Below are 18,858 nucleotides of genomic sequence, written 5' to 3'. Positions count from 1 at the left end.
TCTGATGTGTGCAGTCAGACATGAGGTTACAATTTATATAAACTGATGTTTTTGCTGCATGTTGGTAGCAGTTGGGTCGCAGGTGGTGATTTTAGGCCCTGCACAGCATTGCTGTGTCTGTGATTGGAAGAAAATATGCTGCTTGAAGTTTAACATCCTCTGCCATCTCATTTCTAGAACTGTCACAGATGCTGGATTTTATCATTAGTAAGACATTAAATTAGTTATTGAAGCAATGAGATGTTGAACCCTCACACTCTGGACTCTCACATTCCCAAAGCTTTATTAGGAATTAAATTCCAATCTGTGTATGACAGAACCTATCTCTGTCTCTTTGGTGTTTGTGACAGTGAATAAGCACACAGATAATAATTCTCAGGTTTCATTGCTAAGAGTAGGAGAATCCCAGGAACAGCTGATGCTGTTGCTACCTATGCAGCTTGCCTGGAGGGATGCGTGAGAAGGGACTTGGCATCTTTGTTGTGAGAAAGAACAAGTTTCACGGCTTCTTGAATGATTTCAGAGGCTGTCAGTTATTGCTACGAGGAGTCAGTGTGGTACACTCACAGGACTGTGGTTTGTCAACAGATGATGTCCTCACTAAGATTTTTCTTCATGTTGTTTTATTTTTCTTTGTGTTGATTTATTTCATTGTTACCAACAATACAGAGCACCTGTGCCTGTAGTTGCTTGTTGCAAACCTGATGGCTTCCTCAGATTTGGCAGGGGGGAAATATATACGTATACACGAGGCATTTGATAGAAAATTGTATAAACTTCTTAAATCGACAGCACATTCCTTAATCTGCTTTTATGTCTGTTAATTAGGAATATATAAGAGTCCTGTAACACTAGGTATTTTCCTGGATAAGTGAGTGCTAAGTTGCAAAGACTAAACAAACACCTCTCTGCTAACCAAATCTCCAAGATTCTGGGTTTTCAGCAGTCTGAACTGAAATACTAATCCTTGCTTTGTAGACTGTAAGCTCCTAATTGGAAAATGTCACACTCTGAGTACTTAAGGTAGCAAAAAATAATTTGTAACGCAACAGGTGACTAAGGAATCAAAACACGATAACAAGCTGCCTGTGTGACAAGTAAGGAGAAGTTCGGTTATATTTTTCGATATTCCATTATAAACTAGTAAAGTAATAAATTTATTTTACTTGTGGTTAGTTCCATACCTGTATGAGTGTGCTCATACATTGGTTCCCAGTGATCTTGAAAAACAGATTTCATGGTATAACCCTTTAGGTAACGCATGAGAGAAGGGTAGGATCATAGGATGGTTTGAGTTGAAAGGGACCTTAAGATCATGTAGTTCCAGCTCTCTGCTATAGGCATGGGATTAGGATAAGGAGGAGGCTAAGTCAAACTTCCATTTTACAGGAACTTGCAATAAGGTTTCTGCCAGAGTGGGAAAAGTGTTTACAAACTCTCCAGCAGATTTCCTGTTGGGCATAATGCTAATGAATGAGCACAGAGTTGTATTACACTCCCTAGCCTGTTGCTGAGTGCTCTGTGACAGATGCTGAATGCGGCCTCATGGAGCTTTTGTGAGTCCTGTGTGCTTGGGGGGGGCTTGGACCTTTCCAGCCTCCACATGGACTCCAGTCCATCTCCTGTGGTTGATGTTGGAATGCTCAGTATGACACCATTTAAGTTTTTACATGCCTAATCCCTCATGTGCAAGTAGTTTTCTGCTTTCTAAAGAAAACTCAGATCCTTTACATACTGAAATTCAGTATTCTCTTAATATAACTAGGACTATTTCCTTAAATACAAGGTTTCTTGGGCTTGCTTTTAAGGGGAATTATCTGTGTGATCTCCATTAACCTTAGAATGCAAATCTCTGCACATTAAATATACTGTGATTATGAATTAGATTAATTCATGTTTTGTATAACATTACCTATTGGATTGTGACATGAGCTAACATCTACTTCTCACATGGAGTACTTCTTGTTAGTGCTGGAACTTGTTCTGCAGAAATATCTGATTGGCCACAAAACCAAGATTTATATGCAGATACTTTAAATAATATTTTAAATGATTACTTTTAAATGTTACTATCCTTGAAGTTCTCCTTTTCTCTTATGCCTCTTAATTAAGCAAGAGAGTTCTAGTTCTTGATTTAACTGTGTATCTTCAGAATAGTTGACATTCAGATTATTGTGGGTATCTTAAATTTCTTCCCTCCCTGCTTTCCCTCAAATGAGCTAATGTTAAAAATGGGTCATCTGCTTGGTTTCTTTGGTGAAGGTGTTACCATTTAGATTTCTTTGCTAGATTCTTGTGGTTCATAGAACAGTGTTATTTCACAAGGTTGTCTGCAGTTATCTGTTTGTGGTTCAAGTTTTCATTGTTTGTTTTGTTTTGTTTTCCTTACAGTTAAATGCAGTAAACACATGCTGGCAGTGTTCTTTCTTTTCCCTGAGAGTGACAGTTTCCCTGTCTCTATCTTCCAAGTGCACAATGGTGTGGCTTTGCCCCGTGTGCAGGGGATGCCAGCACTGCACTGCTGGGCTGGTGAGCAGGCTGGGCTCTCCTCCAGATCCAGCGTGCCCAAGGGGTGTTGAGGTGCTGCTGATGCTGAGGATTCTTCTCCTCTGTAGTACAGCAGGCTAACCAGATCCCACGGACAATTGTGTATTTCAATGTTTTTTTCAGGATACACAATAGCACTGCTGCCTGTGAAGGGCTGGAGGAGGTGGCTCTGTCACACTGGGTCACATGTGAGGCCACAGCCCGAGGATGTCTGGCTGTCTGTCTGCCTGGGGCAGGTCTGAGCATCCCCATAAATACATCAGATCTCTTCATCCCTGCGCATTTCTGGCCTTTTCCATGTTTGTGTTTTAGTAATTCTGCATCTTGCACATCCCCTGTACAGTAACATCCTGACTGTTGTGGGGGGAGAAAGTGACACTGGCTGCATTTGGCAAAACTCTTAATCAAAATGAATGGACTAGGAAGAAATGTGCCATTGGTGTTAATTACAGCTGTTGCTTCAGATTTGATTTGTTAGCATGATTGCATATCTTCATGGCGATAAGAATCCAGCCAGGAGCTGGGGTCATTGCAGCAGGGCAGCATCACAAAGGAGACAAGTGAGTCATTTCTTTTTTTAGTCTACTTCTCAACCCAATCAATAATGCAACCATGTTTTATGATTATAGACGAAGAAAGTAATAATACAACGGTGTTTTTTACCTACAGAAAAAGTAATTGTGGTCATCTCTGTTAAACTGTTATCTCAAACTTTTGTGGTCATGCAGTAGCAGATTGCAAATCTGCAGCCAGAATAACAGCAAGTGACTTTTAAATGATAAGATGCTTTAAAAAAAATATATATAATTCTGGTGCTTTAAAAAAATTAAATTGCTGTTTTGATCTTGGATCAAGTAATAAGAAAGTAAACAATTCCATTATTTATCTTTACAGTTAAAAAATAAAACCTGAGATAGTAAGTTTTTGCATTTATCTTTCTGACACTGTTCAATTCAAACAGGGTCCAACCTGTAAACTCTAGTCTTTTTTTCATTTCAGTAAAATTTTTCTAATTCATGTTTATGGTCAGTAATTTGAGGTTGTGTCTGCCCCATCCCTGGAAGTGTTCAAGGCCTTGTTTGATGGGGCTTGGAGCAAGCTGGGATAATGGAAGGTATCCTTTCCTGTGGCAGAGGCTTGGGACTGATTATTTTCTAAGGTCCCTTCCAGGCCAAACCATTCTGTGATTCTATGAATCAAAAGAAAATTCAGGTTTTGCTGAAATCCATGGGACTTGCCGTGCACTTAGAGGATACATAAATTAATGTTGTAATTTTTTCTTTGGAAGTGTTGTGTGATACAAAGAGAATGCAGGTTCCTTCTTCCTGAGGTTGTTTTTTAACAACATAGAGGATTTTCTCTAGTCTCAATCTTTAATTTTGCATGGCCTAGGTGGGATCCCAGCTGTCAGGTGCTCAGGAGCAGGCATGTGTCTAGGTTCTGGAGCATGTGTCAGGCACCTTGTGAGGGACAGGACCTTGGGAAAGCCCACAAATGCTGTCCCTGTTTGCAGCTCTTCTGAACTCTTGCAGTTTTATGTATTTCTGTGATCAAAAGAAGCAGCATCTGCAGTGTGTTCACTTCCTGTGTGGGCCCCTGTGGGTTTGGTTTGTCATGGACCGCACACAAAGGGCACGTGGGTGTGGATCCGGCACTGTCTGGTGGAGGAGAGGAGATGTACATGGATGTAGCCCCCTGCTTTCTGGAGAATTACTGTTAGGCTGGGCTTTGGGGGTGGGGGAGAAGGCTGTGAATCAAGTAGTGGTTAAGCAGCTCTGTTAATGGATGGTACAGAGGTGTCTGCTTCCCAGGCTGGACATCTGGGGAAGGATCTGCAGCATGAGTCTTGATGAGGAGCAGCCAAGGGAGCTGGCAGGACTCAACCTGGAGTAAAGGAGGCTAAGAAAGGACCATATCATGCTCTACAACCAACTCCCTGACAGGAGGCTGGAACCAGTAGGGTTGATTTAGTCTCCCAGGTAACAAGCGGTGGAATGAGTGGAAACAGCGTCAGGTTGAGCCAGGGACATTTTAGGCTGGATATTGGGAAAAAATTCACCATAGAAAGGGTTGTGAAGCATTGAAACAGGCTGCTCAGGGCAGTGTTGGAATCACCATCCCTGGAAGTGTAAAAAAAAATCTGTGGGTATGGCAATGAGGGCTTGGTGAAAGTGCTGGTGCTGCTGGATTGATGGTTGAACTTCCTGATCTTGGAGGTATTCTCCAGCCTTAACAATACTGTGATTGTATGATTCTACTGCTTCACTGGTGGAGCTGGAAACAGCCTTTGGCAGGGTCCCACTGGCATCCAGCACGGGAACCTGTGCTCAGCATCTTGAACTTGCCCTGGTCTTTTGAGCTGTCCTCGGGCACTTACATCTGCTTTTGTAAGCAAGGGGAAAATTGCCAAATGCATGTTCTCTCATACTTAAATATTGATTTTGCCTGCTCATTTTGTCAGCAGTGTTACTTTCAAGGGCTCCTTGAAAGTCTGCCACTGGTTATGGTGGTCATTAGCAAAACACCAATCCTCAAAGTGTGCTGTGCATTAAAAATCTTCCTAGGAATTTCCATAGACCACTTGTGTTTCCCAGTCCAATTAATGAGCGCTTGTAGTTTCAAGTGAGTAATAACTTGAATAGGCTGCACAGAAAGTACAAAAATACTTAATGAAAATACTGCCCTTTGGTTAAAATCTTTTTTTTTTCAAATTAATTTTTTTTTAAACTAACAATGTAATGCAACATGTCAACCTCAATTTATCCATAATGAAAGTGGTTGTTTTTCAAACCTTATTTTCAGGAGTTTTTCTCAAGATTTTTGGGACTTGACAAGCAGGTTATGTGTAAACTATGACTTACAGGAATCACCTCAGTTTGGAGGTGATGTGCAGCTGTGTAACAGCAGTTAAGAATGATGCACGAATGAAACTACATCAGACTGAAACTCAGGAGGGTTTATTTTAAGTAAACATCTGTACTTACTGAAGTCTGGCTACTGTCAATAGTTTGCAGCCCTTCTCGTAGCCCTGAAGAGAGCTTGTGGTGGGGGGTGATGCCACAGTGTTGGGATGAGGCATTTTTTCTTCTGCAGGACATGTGGACAGACATTGTCCTGCCCTACCAGGCTGTGGCTTCGGTCCTGGAACAAGGTACTGAGCTGCTGTTAAGGAGAGCTGCACTCTGAGGCTGGTAATGGTACCCATCTTCTCTCTCTTCAAGGCCACGTTGAACAAGGTTTGGAGCAACCTGTTCTAGTGGAATGTGTCCCTGCCCATGGCAGGACGGCTGGAACGAGATGAGCTTTAAGGTCCCTCACAACCTGTTCTGTGATTCTTGCCTCAAATACTTGTTTTTGAACCTTTCTCCGTCTTGAGTAAGTTTAGCACTCAACTGTACATCTGTCTGTTCCCTCGCAGGTGTTGGGGTGATGATGGGGCCCCTGACCCCAGGGTCATCCCACAGCAAGTTACCCTCCCCTTGCTCAGCAGAACTGCACTCATTTATGATAATTCAAGAAAAACTTACGGATATTTTTACACTAATTTCTTACTTCCAGTCCAAACACATCAGCCTTTTTCACCTGGTGAGCACTTTCACCAGGAAGCCTGAAACAGTTTGGAAGCAGATCCAGAACAGTCTGTCATTTGCAGGGAAACCATCCCACTCTGTTGACTGGGATCAATCTAGAGAGTTGCTCAAATCTTGACCTCATCTGGTGCTGACAGTACTGTGGGAGGGATGTACTCTTGTGGCAGAAAAACCTTACAAAACTTCAAAATATTTTGCAAATTGCCACCACAAGAAGTAAAAATTCACTCACTACTGTGCTGTTCACACAATAACCAGTTATCTGTTTCTTTCTCCTTTTAACACATAGACAAATTTACACCATGGTAGAAATTAACTCAGTTCCTTGGAAAATGCCTGAGAAAATATTTTATGTAGCATGTTCAGAGAGTTAATCTCTGTTTTGATGGACCCTAAGGGTTTGGGTGGCAGTTCCAAAGTCATTAACTTTTTATAAGCAACCTCTTATGCAAACTCGGTGGAGGATGATGTGTGAGGGTTGTACCCACTGCTCATACTGTGTTGTGTCCCTTGGGCATTGATGGTAAAAGATGCTCTGCACCAGAGAGATGTTTTGTTCATTTTGGTGGCTTAAAAATCTTTTGTGTATGAGTTGCAGTTGTTTTTCTGATCCTTGTTTTTAACATTATTGTTTCAGTCTCTTGAAATGACATATTAGGTGGCTTCTAGTAGGAATCTGACAGTAGCCAGCAAGCTGGTCTCCCTGTGTGCAGGGAGATGGTAGCATGCATGGACCTGTTTTTTATTTTCTGTCTTCCATCTGGGCTGTTTCTGTCCAATATGCTCTATTCAAATATAACAGTCTAGTTGTAGTCTCACTTGTAGCCAACTCAGCGTTTCACTTAGGTTTAGGTTTCTCCTGCCTTAGAGAAAAGTAGTTGTTTGAAGGGTTATTTTGTATGTTAGCCTTGTAAAGTTGTAAGTTGGAGTTGTTGGATTGAGTGTCACATAGCACTGAAGGATTTATTTAAAGGTCTGTGATGGTGTTGTCTTTAACTTTGTGTTCAAGGTAAAATGGATTTCTGACTAAGAATATGGAACCTCACATCAACTCAGTCTTGTTCTTTGTAAGCCTCATGGACCAGTTTAGAGATGGAGAATATCCTGAGCAATTTTCAATAAAAATCACCATCAGAAAATGTCAGTGCATAATTAAAAGCATTTGGATGCTGTGTTTTCCTTGGAAAAACTTGGCCTGAAAACCACATAGCTAGATGAGTATCTTTGGTTTTGGCATAGAAGTGATTACTATCTAATGACATTTAACAACATTTGCAGTTTTATATTTGATATGTGGCATCTTTCTTAATAGTGATGTATCTGACAGATAAAATACTGGACTAAATGGGACCATCATTGTATCTTGATTTGTCATTGTTCCTTACCTTGTTCTTGCAAGTCAGACTTGCTTTTTGTTGCTGAGTATTAATGGGTTTTGTTCTTATGTGATGAAGTTTCTAGTTGGAGGTAAAGTAGACACAATACTTGTATTATCTTTATGATTTTGATTTTGTTTCCTTTGAAGTTTGGTTAGCAGTTGTGGTTTATCAACTTGGAGTGCTGGTATGGCATCTGGCTCACCCCTTGCTTTATCTGTTAGAACAATTCAAACTGGATGCACTGACCACTAATAAATGAGAGCGGACTGTTCAAAATTTCCCTTGCTTAGGAGAGAAATTTTGGTAGCAGTCAAATCCCTCCCCCCTTCCCACTGGCAGGCTTCCAGTTTGGTGTTAATCTTGAAGCAAAAAGACAAAAGAAATGCTGAAAGTGGCATTTTCATGACTTTTTTTTAAACCTCGTCTGTGGACTTAATGCATTATTCTCAAGGTTGTTTAATCAGAAGGCTTTTTCTTGTGAAAGGTACTTTATGTACTTTAGCTACCTAAAGTAGCTAAATAGCCTCAATTTACTTGGTTTAACCTGAGATACTGTTTTGAATAACTGAGGGAAGAAATAGTGTTATTTTGTATGGATTTTTGTATTAACTTTTGTGGAGTGAAAAAAAAAATATATCTACACCTTTATGGGCTTTGCAAATGGGAGACCCCACCTGGCTTCCCGGGTCACTGTCAGCTGAGGAAATCATAGCCAGGTCCATTTTAGGTTTGGGAGGCGATGTCAGATTTGAGACTAGATTGAGGTTATGCTTAGTGAGCAAAATCAAAAATCTGTTTGGGAAATTCTGCTGTGAGATATTTGCTATTCTGTCTTTCTGCATCTCTGAGTGGATCCAGTCCCCCAGACTGACCTTTTTGGGGTTGGTATCCACACCTTTTCATCACCAGGGATTTTTGGATTGCAGACCTTTCCAGACTTCCCCACCCCTTGCTGAAATGAGATGTCAGGAAGGAAGGGAGGAGCATGGTATGAATCATTTCACTTCAAACCGTTGAAAGGAACTTTATTTGTTTGAGTCCATAGCAAAGGGGCTTCCCCCTTCCTCAGCACTGCCGTCATCCCTGTTTGTGATGCGGATCATGCTCTGCCCGGTTCTGCAGAGTGCGTGCGCGAGACAGAGCTGCAGGAGAGAGAGCTGTAATTTATAAACGTATTATAAGCCATATAAATCTGAATTGTTGCAAATAGAAGATGACCTTTCCCTGCTTAACACAGCAGCTGAAAAAAGAGTCAGGGTGGTGTGAAAGCAGTGGAGAAATTCAATATATGGTGCCTTTTCATTGTTCCTCCTGTGTTGCTGGTGCTATATTTAGAAGCTTACATCACTTAAGGGATGATGACAGTCTCTGCCCTCCCCCTCCTGCTCTCCCCCTGCTCTCCCGTGCTTCTTCCCTTAGGATGGATCATGTTTTCATACTACATATAAGTCCTACAGGTCTTTGGGTAGGATTTTTCCACAGCCTTTTAGTAAGTGCTACCGTGGAAAGCGACATGTGTTAGGATGCAGTGGCACCACACAATGTCACCCTGAAGTGGAACAGGAGCTTCTGGTGCTGCTTTCACTGCCTCTCCTTCCTAAAAGAGTCAGGAACAGGGTGGAGGTTGTATATTTTTTTCTTTTTTTTGCTGAGAAGCCCTAATGAGGGGCTGACCATGCCACTAGAATACAATGAGTTATTTTTGGTGTTTAAGTTCAGAGGTGGGGAGACCCTTTGAGCAGCATGGCAGTGATGCTGAATCCAGTGAGCTGTGCCAGAATGGCAGGGTCTGCAGCGGGCTCTGCCTTCTCCACCCCTCGCTCCCTATTGCCTGTCTGTCCACAAATATATAAAGTACTCAAATCTATAGAAATAACCTCTTGATGCAGGTGCCCTTAATGTTAAAATATTTCTGCATTATGCTGCTATGTTTGGCAATTTCCACTCGGAAAACTCTATTAAAATGAATTATTTTAGCCTGAAACATCTTTGCCTGAGTGTGTGCAGTGACAGATCACCTTCTGAGCAGCGGTTGCCTTCCCCAGCCCCCAGCTGGGCTTGAAGTCAGGATGTGATGGGAGCTGCTGCCCTAGAATTGGGGGGGCAAGGGAAGGTGCCCGTTCATGTCTGAGCACTGCGGGATGCAGTGTGGCAGGGACAGTGTGCCAGCGCCTGCCTGGCTCTGAGGACAAAAGGACGGAAGTCCTTAAGCCCAGCTCACAGCCCCAGGCCCCTGGGCCGGCAGCTTCTGCCTCCTCAGCCAGGGCTGTGATGGCTTTGAGACCGTCACTGTCTTCCCCGCTAGAATTGCACAATGGGCTTTTCTTCCTTTGATTGATCAGGAAAAAGTCCTGCTGCTTGTGGGGTACCTTCTGCCAGCAGCTGCTGGTGCTTCATGCCTGTGCAAGGCTTGCATTTGTGGTGTTCTTAAATAAGGGAAGACTCTAATCCCGCCTAACTGAATGTGCATTTAAATTATGAAAGGCTTTACTATCCTTTTAAAAACATCCCATTTTTCAGTGACTTACTCTAGTTAGACAATTAGAACTTGCAGATTTGGTTAACAGTCTGGAGGATTCAGGTAGCATTATGGGAGGATAAAGAGAATGATGCAGAGAAATCTATGGAGTTGTATTTCAGCATGGTAAATCAGTTTTAAGGAACAAAGACTCCCTTTAATACAGTGATTGTATACTGCTTTTTCCTTAAGATCTTCTTAAAACTTGGATGCTGGCTTAAAATGTGACTGGTGATTTTCTGTTTGTGATTCTGCTCAATACTGTAGCTCTTTTCAAGTATTTCAATTGTGATCACTACCAAGCCTTTGTATCAGATTTTTTTTTTCATCTCTGAGTTGCTCTAGTTTTGAGATTTGTTATTAAACAGATGATTTATAAAAAACTTAAGCGCTGTGCTGCAGGGAGCTGGGACTGCAGAGAGGCATGTGTTAAAATGAATAAATGAAAGCAGAAAGGAGTGGGGGGATGCCCCAAAAGCTGGGGTGTGGAAGTAGGTCAGGTTTTCCCCCCACCCGGGGCTGGGCGAGCCGGCTGCGCAGCGTGGGCTGCAGCCCCCCGGGACCCTTGCTGCCGCCACGCTCATTGGCGGCACGGCCACAGGGATGATGTCATCTGCACTTGAAGGCAAAACTAGGAGGAAATAGAATTTTGTTCCCATTATTGAGCTGGTGTTTACAGTAGTTGCAAAATATGGCATCTGCGACAAAATCTGTGCTGGATCGGGTTCGCCACACAATGCAGCAGGATGAATCTGGGAGGTGGAGATCTGCCTGTAGAGCTATCAGGGGCAGGCAGGCAGGGAGAGGGCTCTTTCAGCTGCATGGGTTCTTTTCTCCTGGATATAAATTGTGATTATGCTAACCATAATGCAGGTAACACCACATGGAAGTATTTGGGTGTTCATTGCTGCTGAGCATTTATGACTGTAGCATTACAGACACTTAAGATGCTTCTAAATACAATTTTATGAATTATTAGAAAAGAGGCAATACAGTCATGTGTAAGATGAAGCTCACATATCTAGCCTATTGTTTAGTATTGAAAAAGCAGTAAAAGAAACAGCTCTTTGTGTAGCTGTGTAGTGCTTTGTAAAAATCTAAAGTAGTTAGATTGCTTTTAGAAATCAAGTAGACTTTGTTTTTGCAAAAAATGCAAGCGCAGGATTGAAGTTCAGATTGTCCTTTATGCTTAAATACAAATTAAACAAATTAATGTTTGTGGACCCTGGTTTGTTTATTATTTTTGTTGTTTGATAAGAGGTTGAGTAAATTCAGACATTGATGCCAATCTTTTCCTTTTAGGATGGTTTTGGAAGGCACCAGGGGAAGGTCATTCATGGTTAAGGTGCAACTCCCATTCTAAGTGTTGGACTTGGTGACCCTTGTATGTCTCTTTCAACTCCAGATAGTCTGTGTTTCTGTGATAATTTGGGTTATATACTGGGAAGAATTCAGCTCCTGGATGACTGCTGAGGAGCTTTTGGTGTGAGATCAGGAGTGGTGCCCTGTTGGTACAACTTAGCTTCAAAAATGTGAGAATCTCCTTCCACGTGTCCCTTGGCACAGTAGATGAAAAAGCGCTTTCTGTGGATTACTCAAACTGCCTGATTCAATATTCAAAAATAAGCAAGCAAACAAGACAAAAAAGGTGCTTTTGGCCCTCGATACCAGCAGGCCCCCTTTGCCAGCTCCATTTGCACACAGGAGGTAAAACCATCGTGGGGTAGTTTTGATTTGGAGAAATACTCTCAAGTCTGATGTGGCATCAAAAATTCTTTCCAAAAAGAGGAAAGCAGTGAGTTCCCCTTCTTGCAGATGAAGTAAATTATCCAGAGACCAGAATAATGGCTCTAACAGAACCAGCACCCTCTGTCCCCTTTCCTGTTTCCTCCCACCTTTCCTCCCTTGCATAGTAGCAGAAGTCATTTGCCTTCTAGGATCCAAAAGCATCATGGCTGACCTGGCTCAAAGGTGTGGGATCTCAGCGATCCTTCCTTGGAGCATCTCTTCAGCATACTGGGCTACCATCCAAGACTGAGCTCCTTTCAAATACATCCGTTTTTAGTTGCAAAAAGAGATTATAGAACTAAATTGACTGCTGCAGAATTGAGGCAAATTGGGTTGGAAACAGAATTGGTCTTGATTGAGCAGGGAGAAGAGCCCCACCCCCCAAAACTTCTAAAATGTTTCAAAACCATTAAAATTGAGGATTATAAACCTCACTTTTTAATAAATTTACTTCTCATTCTGGATAAAATCTATGTATTGTGTAGGATGAGATAAAAGTATTGAGTCTCTGGTATGACACACTTATAAAAGCAAATTTTTTTTTATTGTGAGCCGATGATGTATCTGTGTGCATGTGAATGCCTGCAGATATTTATTTTACTCATTTCTAAATCTGAATTCAGAGATGAAAAATAATCCACCTAAATGCTGCTGAAAGTGTTAGTAGATACATGTGATTAATTAAAAAAAAAAACTATTGAGAAAAAGGAAAATAATCAGAGTTACAGCACATCCCTGAATATATATAAAATTATATAAAAATGTATGTGAAGCAGGGTGTTTGCTGAGCAGTTGTACTGATATGTGTGTTTATATTAGGTCAGTAAAGATGCTCTGTCGGCTGCATCTGCAGATCCAGTAGCCAATTGATCTAATGCAGTTTCTAAAGGCTTTCTATACAGGTGATGTCATCCTTTTAGCTCCGTTCCCCTCCCACTCTCTTTCCTCCTTATTAGATATTTCATCTTGCTGCGGAGCATCCAATCGATGGGAGCTTCTCCTGAGGGAGCTGCTGAGAAGCAAGCAAAGATAGTAGGAATTAGGACTCCAGCAGTCAGCCTTGCTGTAGCTATGGATGTCCTGTTTCGTTTGGCATTACAGAAATGTTTTAATTGGAAAAGCTAGGTGTGGATTAGTCGTGCTATCTGACTGATGCATTAGAATACTAAGCGACACTGCAGAGTTGTAAACGGCATTTAAAAAAAGAAGGAGGGGGGGGAAAAGAAAAGAGGGTTTGTATTGCAGAGGCTTTTAATACGTTCCACAGTGCAAACCTGTTAGAGCATATATCCTGGAGCTACAGTCTGGATGCGAATTCAATTTCTGCAGTTATGATGGACACGAGTATAAAGAAGAAACTTTAATATCCCAGGGTGTGGGATTCCTGGATCACCTAAAATGCTGAAGAACCTTTGCAAAATTTCAACTACGATATTATTATGAAGTTTCTGAAAATGGACCCGAAGTTAAGCCACTTCTAAATGCATTTGAGAAGAGAAAAAAAATTTGAAGAATTCATACCTTGCTTTTTAATGTATTGTTGCTTTATCCTGCAGTTCTAATCTGTTTCTGAATTCATTCGATTTAAGCAGCACTTTTTAGGTGCATGCCTCTTGCCTGGAGAAACGTATGGATATTTGTATTTGAGAAGCTAGGAAACATTTTGATTTGAATTTATGTGCTTGTTAAAACTGGAACATTTTTATAGGAATTGCTGCTGCTGCTAACTCCCTGCAATACTGAAAACTCCTCAATCTAGTGGAAGCTGTAATTGAATTCAGTGTGAAATCCAAGCCTGAGAAGTTGCATATATTGTACATTGCTGCTTTATGATTTTTAAAGAGAAAGCAGAAAGGATTTTTCTCATTTTTTCCCCCTGTGGCTTTTATTTGAGAAAGAAAACTTTTTTTTCTCAGCCTAAGAAATGGCTTTTCTTGTTCGATGTTACGCCAACTGCCTACAGCCCTGGGCCTCCAAAGTAAGTAAGATTTTGTCTGTGCTGTATTTCTGTGACATGTATTGACAGCCCTGGTGCTAGCTGTATGTTCCCTTCTCATCCCAGCAGCATGCTGGATTGAAGGTAGTGGAATCCTGGCTATGCATGAACTATTCTTGTAGAATTATTTCTAAATGGTGGGGGGGGAAACCTAGAAGTCATGTAATTCTTTTTTATCCCAATAGCTTAAAAATTACTGGCAAGTATAAAAAAAAAAATCAATTTGCATATGAAATGTGTTAAGCTTGTTTTTTAGCCTATAAATATCAAGTGTATATGAAGCCTATAAATATTATTTAAGTGTAACATTTTTATAACTGCTCGCATATTTTGCTAACTTGAAAATACTGATATCCAAACCCACTGATGTTTTAATTTTCAAGCTGTGTGGAGCTGTACTTCTTGTTTCCTTTGTGCAGCAGCATGGAATTGGTTAATTATTTAGCTGAACTATGTAATTATAATTAGGCTTAAAGGACGCAAATTATTTTTTGTGTCTGAGAATGCAGTATTTCTGTGAAATTGGGGAGGGGTGTTTCTTTTAAATGGCATAATGAAAGCTAGAATGTTCGAGCAAACTCACCTTTGAGATAAAAGCCTTTAAAGAAATTAAAAATACAATATTTATGAGACTTACTGTTTGGTATGCTCAGTCAGAAAATTAGCTGAGTTTCTGGTATTTTATTAAGGCTACTACCAAGAAGTAGTCACCTAAGACACCGAACTTGCCTTATAAATCTAGGGCCAGGCATATATTCATTATTATTTCTTTATTATAATTTTGTATTTACTGGGTAGAAAAAAGACTATGCAACTTTGTGGTGTTTGGAGGCAGTGGGCAAAAGCCTTGTGCTCATGGCAGCATGAGATACAGCATTGACTTTGGAGCAGGAGATCACTCTTGACTTTGGTCCCAAAAAGTTTAGAGTCTCAATGACATGATGGTGTGTAAAGGCCCAGGGAGAAGCCAGCTGGATGTGTGGAGTCCCTGTCCGGCCTGATTTTCCCTGTTTGGTTTTTATGTCTGGTGTAATGTAAAGAAAAGCTCATGGTGTATGGGGGCGCAAGCTCTGGGCTGTGGGGATTCCCTGTGCGGATGCCAAAACCAGTGTGGAATTGTGTGGGTGGATGTGTGGCTGAATTTTGGCTGTTTCATGTGTGCTCAGTCCACCCCATCATCAGGTGAAGTGGAGCTGCAGGTGAAGGGTGGCTGGGCACTGTGTGTTCACACAGGTAATTGTGGCTCCTCATGTTGGAGCTCCTGCTGGCAAATCCTGGCCTGTTTGTATTATCATCCATGCCCCAGTGTACATGTGGACTCTTTCTTCCCTTCCTGCTCTGCAGACTTTAATTATGGATGGCCAAGTTTACTTAAGCTTGACTTACCTGCACTGCCCTTATTAAGGTTTGAATGTTGTAATACTGCTTAAAAACTAGGAATGCTTTAGTCACCTTGGTGCTTCAGCTGGGATTGCACTCTCCACAGAGTTTGGGCTGAAGTGAGAAACCACAAAAAAGTCTGTGCTCAAAAAAGGGCTTCATAAGGGTAAAATAATAATATAAATAAAAGTTTTTTGACCCCTGTGTCAGTTTTGTGGACAATATCCAGTGGATTTCTGCTCTGCCAGCCAACCCATTTATTCACTAAGTTACTATTCATAAGTGAAATGGTATAAAATGTTAGGAAGAGGAAAGTTTGTTTTTTCTTTCTTTTTTATGAGAACCCATTAACTGCTTTTGCACTCCAATCCGTAGCTAACAGTTCTTTACCTTTAAAGGCACTAAAGTTATAGTACTTTTATTCCTTTCTGAAAAAACCCACAAGCCCCCCAAAACTTCTGCAGTCCCCCCAAACTTTTGGAGGGATCTGAGGAGAAGTGTGCATAGGATTAAGCAAACTGATGAGCTGAATCAGATCTGAATTTATTTGGTTTCAGCTGAGCTGTGTACTAAAAATCTGTTTCTATGACAAGTGTTTTATAATAATACATAATACAGCAAAATAAGTCATGTTAGAATTTTAAATATGTAAGTTTGTTACTTGAAAATGTCAAGTATTTTGTGATACTGTTTTGAAACTAGAACTTAGTTTTATGTAGATCTGTGCCAAAATTGTTCTAATCAGTTGATTTTAAACTGGTGTAGGACAGTAGTTTGAAAATGGGCTGTTGACTCTGTTGTAATTATAGGTGTTCTGGATGTGACAGTGGGTTGAATCAGAGCAAGATGAAGTCATATTTCTTATGACTAATCATAAACGTAGGCTTTTGTGAAGCTGGAACACTTCTGAAGGTTAACCTTAGCCTAGGGAGGTTAACTGGTGTGGCTGTGGAGCAGCAGAAGCCGGCTTTAGGAGCTTTGTGGGCACCTGGAAGGCATTCTCCAAGTACAAGGTGTCTCCAAGTGCTGGTGTCCACACCAGTTTCTGTAGCACACACTGGTTAGTGCTGCGCTCACCCTCATCCCCCAGAGACTCCATGGCTTTTGGTTTCCAAAAGGAAAGGTGCAGAGTAGACTTGTGTGGAGCAATCAATGCATTCTATTTCCCTGCATCAAGAGCTGTAAAAGGAGGATGAACAGAGGGAGAGAACAGTGAACGTGTTTCTGCAGTGCCCTTTCAGCCGGGTTCTTGTGGAGGTCAGTGTATTTCTCAGGACTCTGCTGGTAATTGGAAACATGTCCAGGAGAGATCATCACCCTCTCCTTGGCAGGAAGAGATGCTGGCTGTTCTCTGTTGGTTGTGTCTGGAGGAACCAGGAGAGGGGCAGAACTGCACATTTTAAGGGATGGTGTCTGCCCTGGGGACTGTGCCCTTTCTGCAAAGATAGACTGTGGAAGATGAGATGAATAGATGTGGGCATTTGTAAGGAAACCTGGTGAGGATGATAAGCAGTAAGGAGTGTAGTGCACAGTGATCCAAGCCATGCCAGCTGTCGAGCCACTCTGGCTCTGGAAGACGATGAGGGAAGATGGAGGACTTTGCATTGCGTTTGTGGAGATCTCTTTCCACAGGCTGGTTGTGTTGGCAAGGATGAGAGACATTCAACTTACATTAAACAAAACTCCTGTGATGCCAGCACAGTATTTTAAAGCAAAAATTCACAAGTATCTCAGTAAGATTGTCTTTGTTATTCTGATCATAACTTTCTCTGTTCAGTTGTCTGTGATGCTCTTTGTGGTATTGGACTATTAACTATAACTGTGCTATGAAGTCATTATGAAGGAGAACTCTAAATGATTTAGATGTTCTTCTAGAGGGTTCTTCTGTAATAGAAATTTTATGCACATAAAGAATTTTCCAAGCCTGGAATGTACCCCCAGTTACTGTGTTTGTGAAGCATGAGGGTCTGATGGGGGGAGTATGGAGTGATTGGATAATGTTTCTATAGAGGATATTTAAAATGGATGCTTTTTGAGATAATGTACTTTTCATGGAAAGTAAGAGTTTTTGAATTAACATTTAAGCTTTTAATTTTTTTTTTCCTGAAGCAAAATAGTTTAATTCAAGATCCCAGGTGCATGTGAAACTTACCTTATGGCAGTAGATGGTAATTTATTTTCTCTAGGCTTCTGTGCTCTTCTCTTTCTTCTGTTTAGATAAAAATCTAATAATGTGAAGCATAATAATGATACATTTGCTCTGTAAAAGTTTGTGTTTGGGTTAGAGCAGAAGACCTGGAGTAATTTTTCAGTCCCATTCCTACTTCTGGTGTTGTCTCAGAGGGATGTGGTACAATTTTTGGTTATTCATAACTAAAATCAGTGTAACCTCATCTTCTGATTCGAAAGGCATCAGTTTGATCTTCAGGATCTTGAGTTGAAATCTTCATGCAATTAAATATTTTATTTCAGTTCCTTAGAAGAAAAACAGAGCTTTGATAGTGTGTCCTTGATTTGATTCAATGTCATCCTTTGCTAACATGTTTACATGGAAAGTAGCCCCAGTAGTATCAATTTAAATGTTTTCAGAGCAAATAGAGTAACAGATCTTTTGCTTTATTTTTTCTGTCAGTCTTTCTCTTTCCCTTGGTTGTACCTCTCCCACCAGTATCTCTGTCTGTGCCTGTAGCTTCCAGCCCAGCTTTCAGCATTGCAGAGCTGGGCCCTGTCATCCCTTGGTGTGATTGCTCTCTGAGCTCCTCTCCTGGCTCCTCATGGCTCTCTTCCCTCCTGGGAACTTGGTGTTGCATGGTTTAGCCCTCTTTGGCATTTCTGGAGTTTCAGCCAGCTCCTCAGAGTATTCATGGTCTCTCCTACCCTATATTTTCTGATCCCTTTCCCCTTCATCCACTGCTCAGAAGGATTGTTTTGGTTCTCTACGTTACTTGTAGGAGCCTGATACTGGTTCCTCTGTACTGTGATCCCTGACCACTTGGAGAGGGAGGACTTGGACTGACAAATGACGATTTTTCTTACACTTAGATACAAGGTTTAAGTGTTTTCTGTAACCATTTGCAGGATACTTTTTGTAAAACTTAATTGCATTTTTTTTTGCATGATAGTTTAAGATAAAAATGGTTCAGTATGAGCTATGTGACCATTTACTCCAGAAAACTTAGATTTCTTATACTCTGCTGTTTAATATGTTAGTTAAGTGCCAGTATACATTGTGCTACTTTTCAACAGAAAAAGCCTTTTCCTGAAGTATTGTTTTTATGGGAAATTAAACAATAAACACATATCTGTTCATTTATTTCCTCCTAGACTTTGGTTTAAACCTGCTTTGTTGGAATTCTCCTTACATCTACAGCCTAGGTCGGGACCACCCTGTTTTGCCCCTCTTGCTTCCATGAATACATTTCTTGATGAATACAGGAAGAAAATGTGGAAGTGCCAAAGGAAGATTCTTTGCATGTGCAGTATCTGAGGGCCTCCTTACAAAGGTCCTGGCTCAGGGGTGATGCTGACAGCATTGGCGTGCTCACCGTGCTCCCATGTCCTTGGAGCCCTGCTCGGTGCATCCCCGGAGCTGATTGTCACCCACATGTCATTACTGTGACGTGGGCTTGTAGCAGCCTGAGGATGTGTAAAGAGGGATTG

At 41.2% G+C, this 18,858-nt stretch overlaps 1 protein-coding gene across 13 annotated transcripts in view; it reads left to right on the top strand.

Moving 5' to 3' along the window:
- The window catches only part of RAPGEF6 (Rap guanine nucleotide exchange factor 6), a 122,333-nt gene that overhangs the window by 46,634 nt on the left and 56,841 nt on the right, over positions 1–18,858 (top strand). The gene's annotated exons all lie outside the window — the stretch shown is intronic.

This window comes from Poecile atricapillus, chromosome 13 (assembly GCF_030490865.1).
Source record: "Poecile atricapillus isolate bPoeAtr1 chromosome 13, bPoeAtr1.hap1, whole genome shotgun sequence".
In the NCBI taxonomy this organism is placed as follows: domain Eukaryota; kingdom Metazoa; phylum Chordata; class Aves; order Passeriformes; family Paridae; genus Poecile; species Poecile atricapillus.
This window is presented reverse-complemented; position numbering and strand designations above follow the sequence as displayed.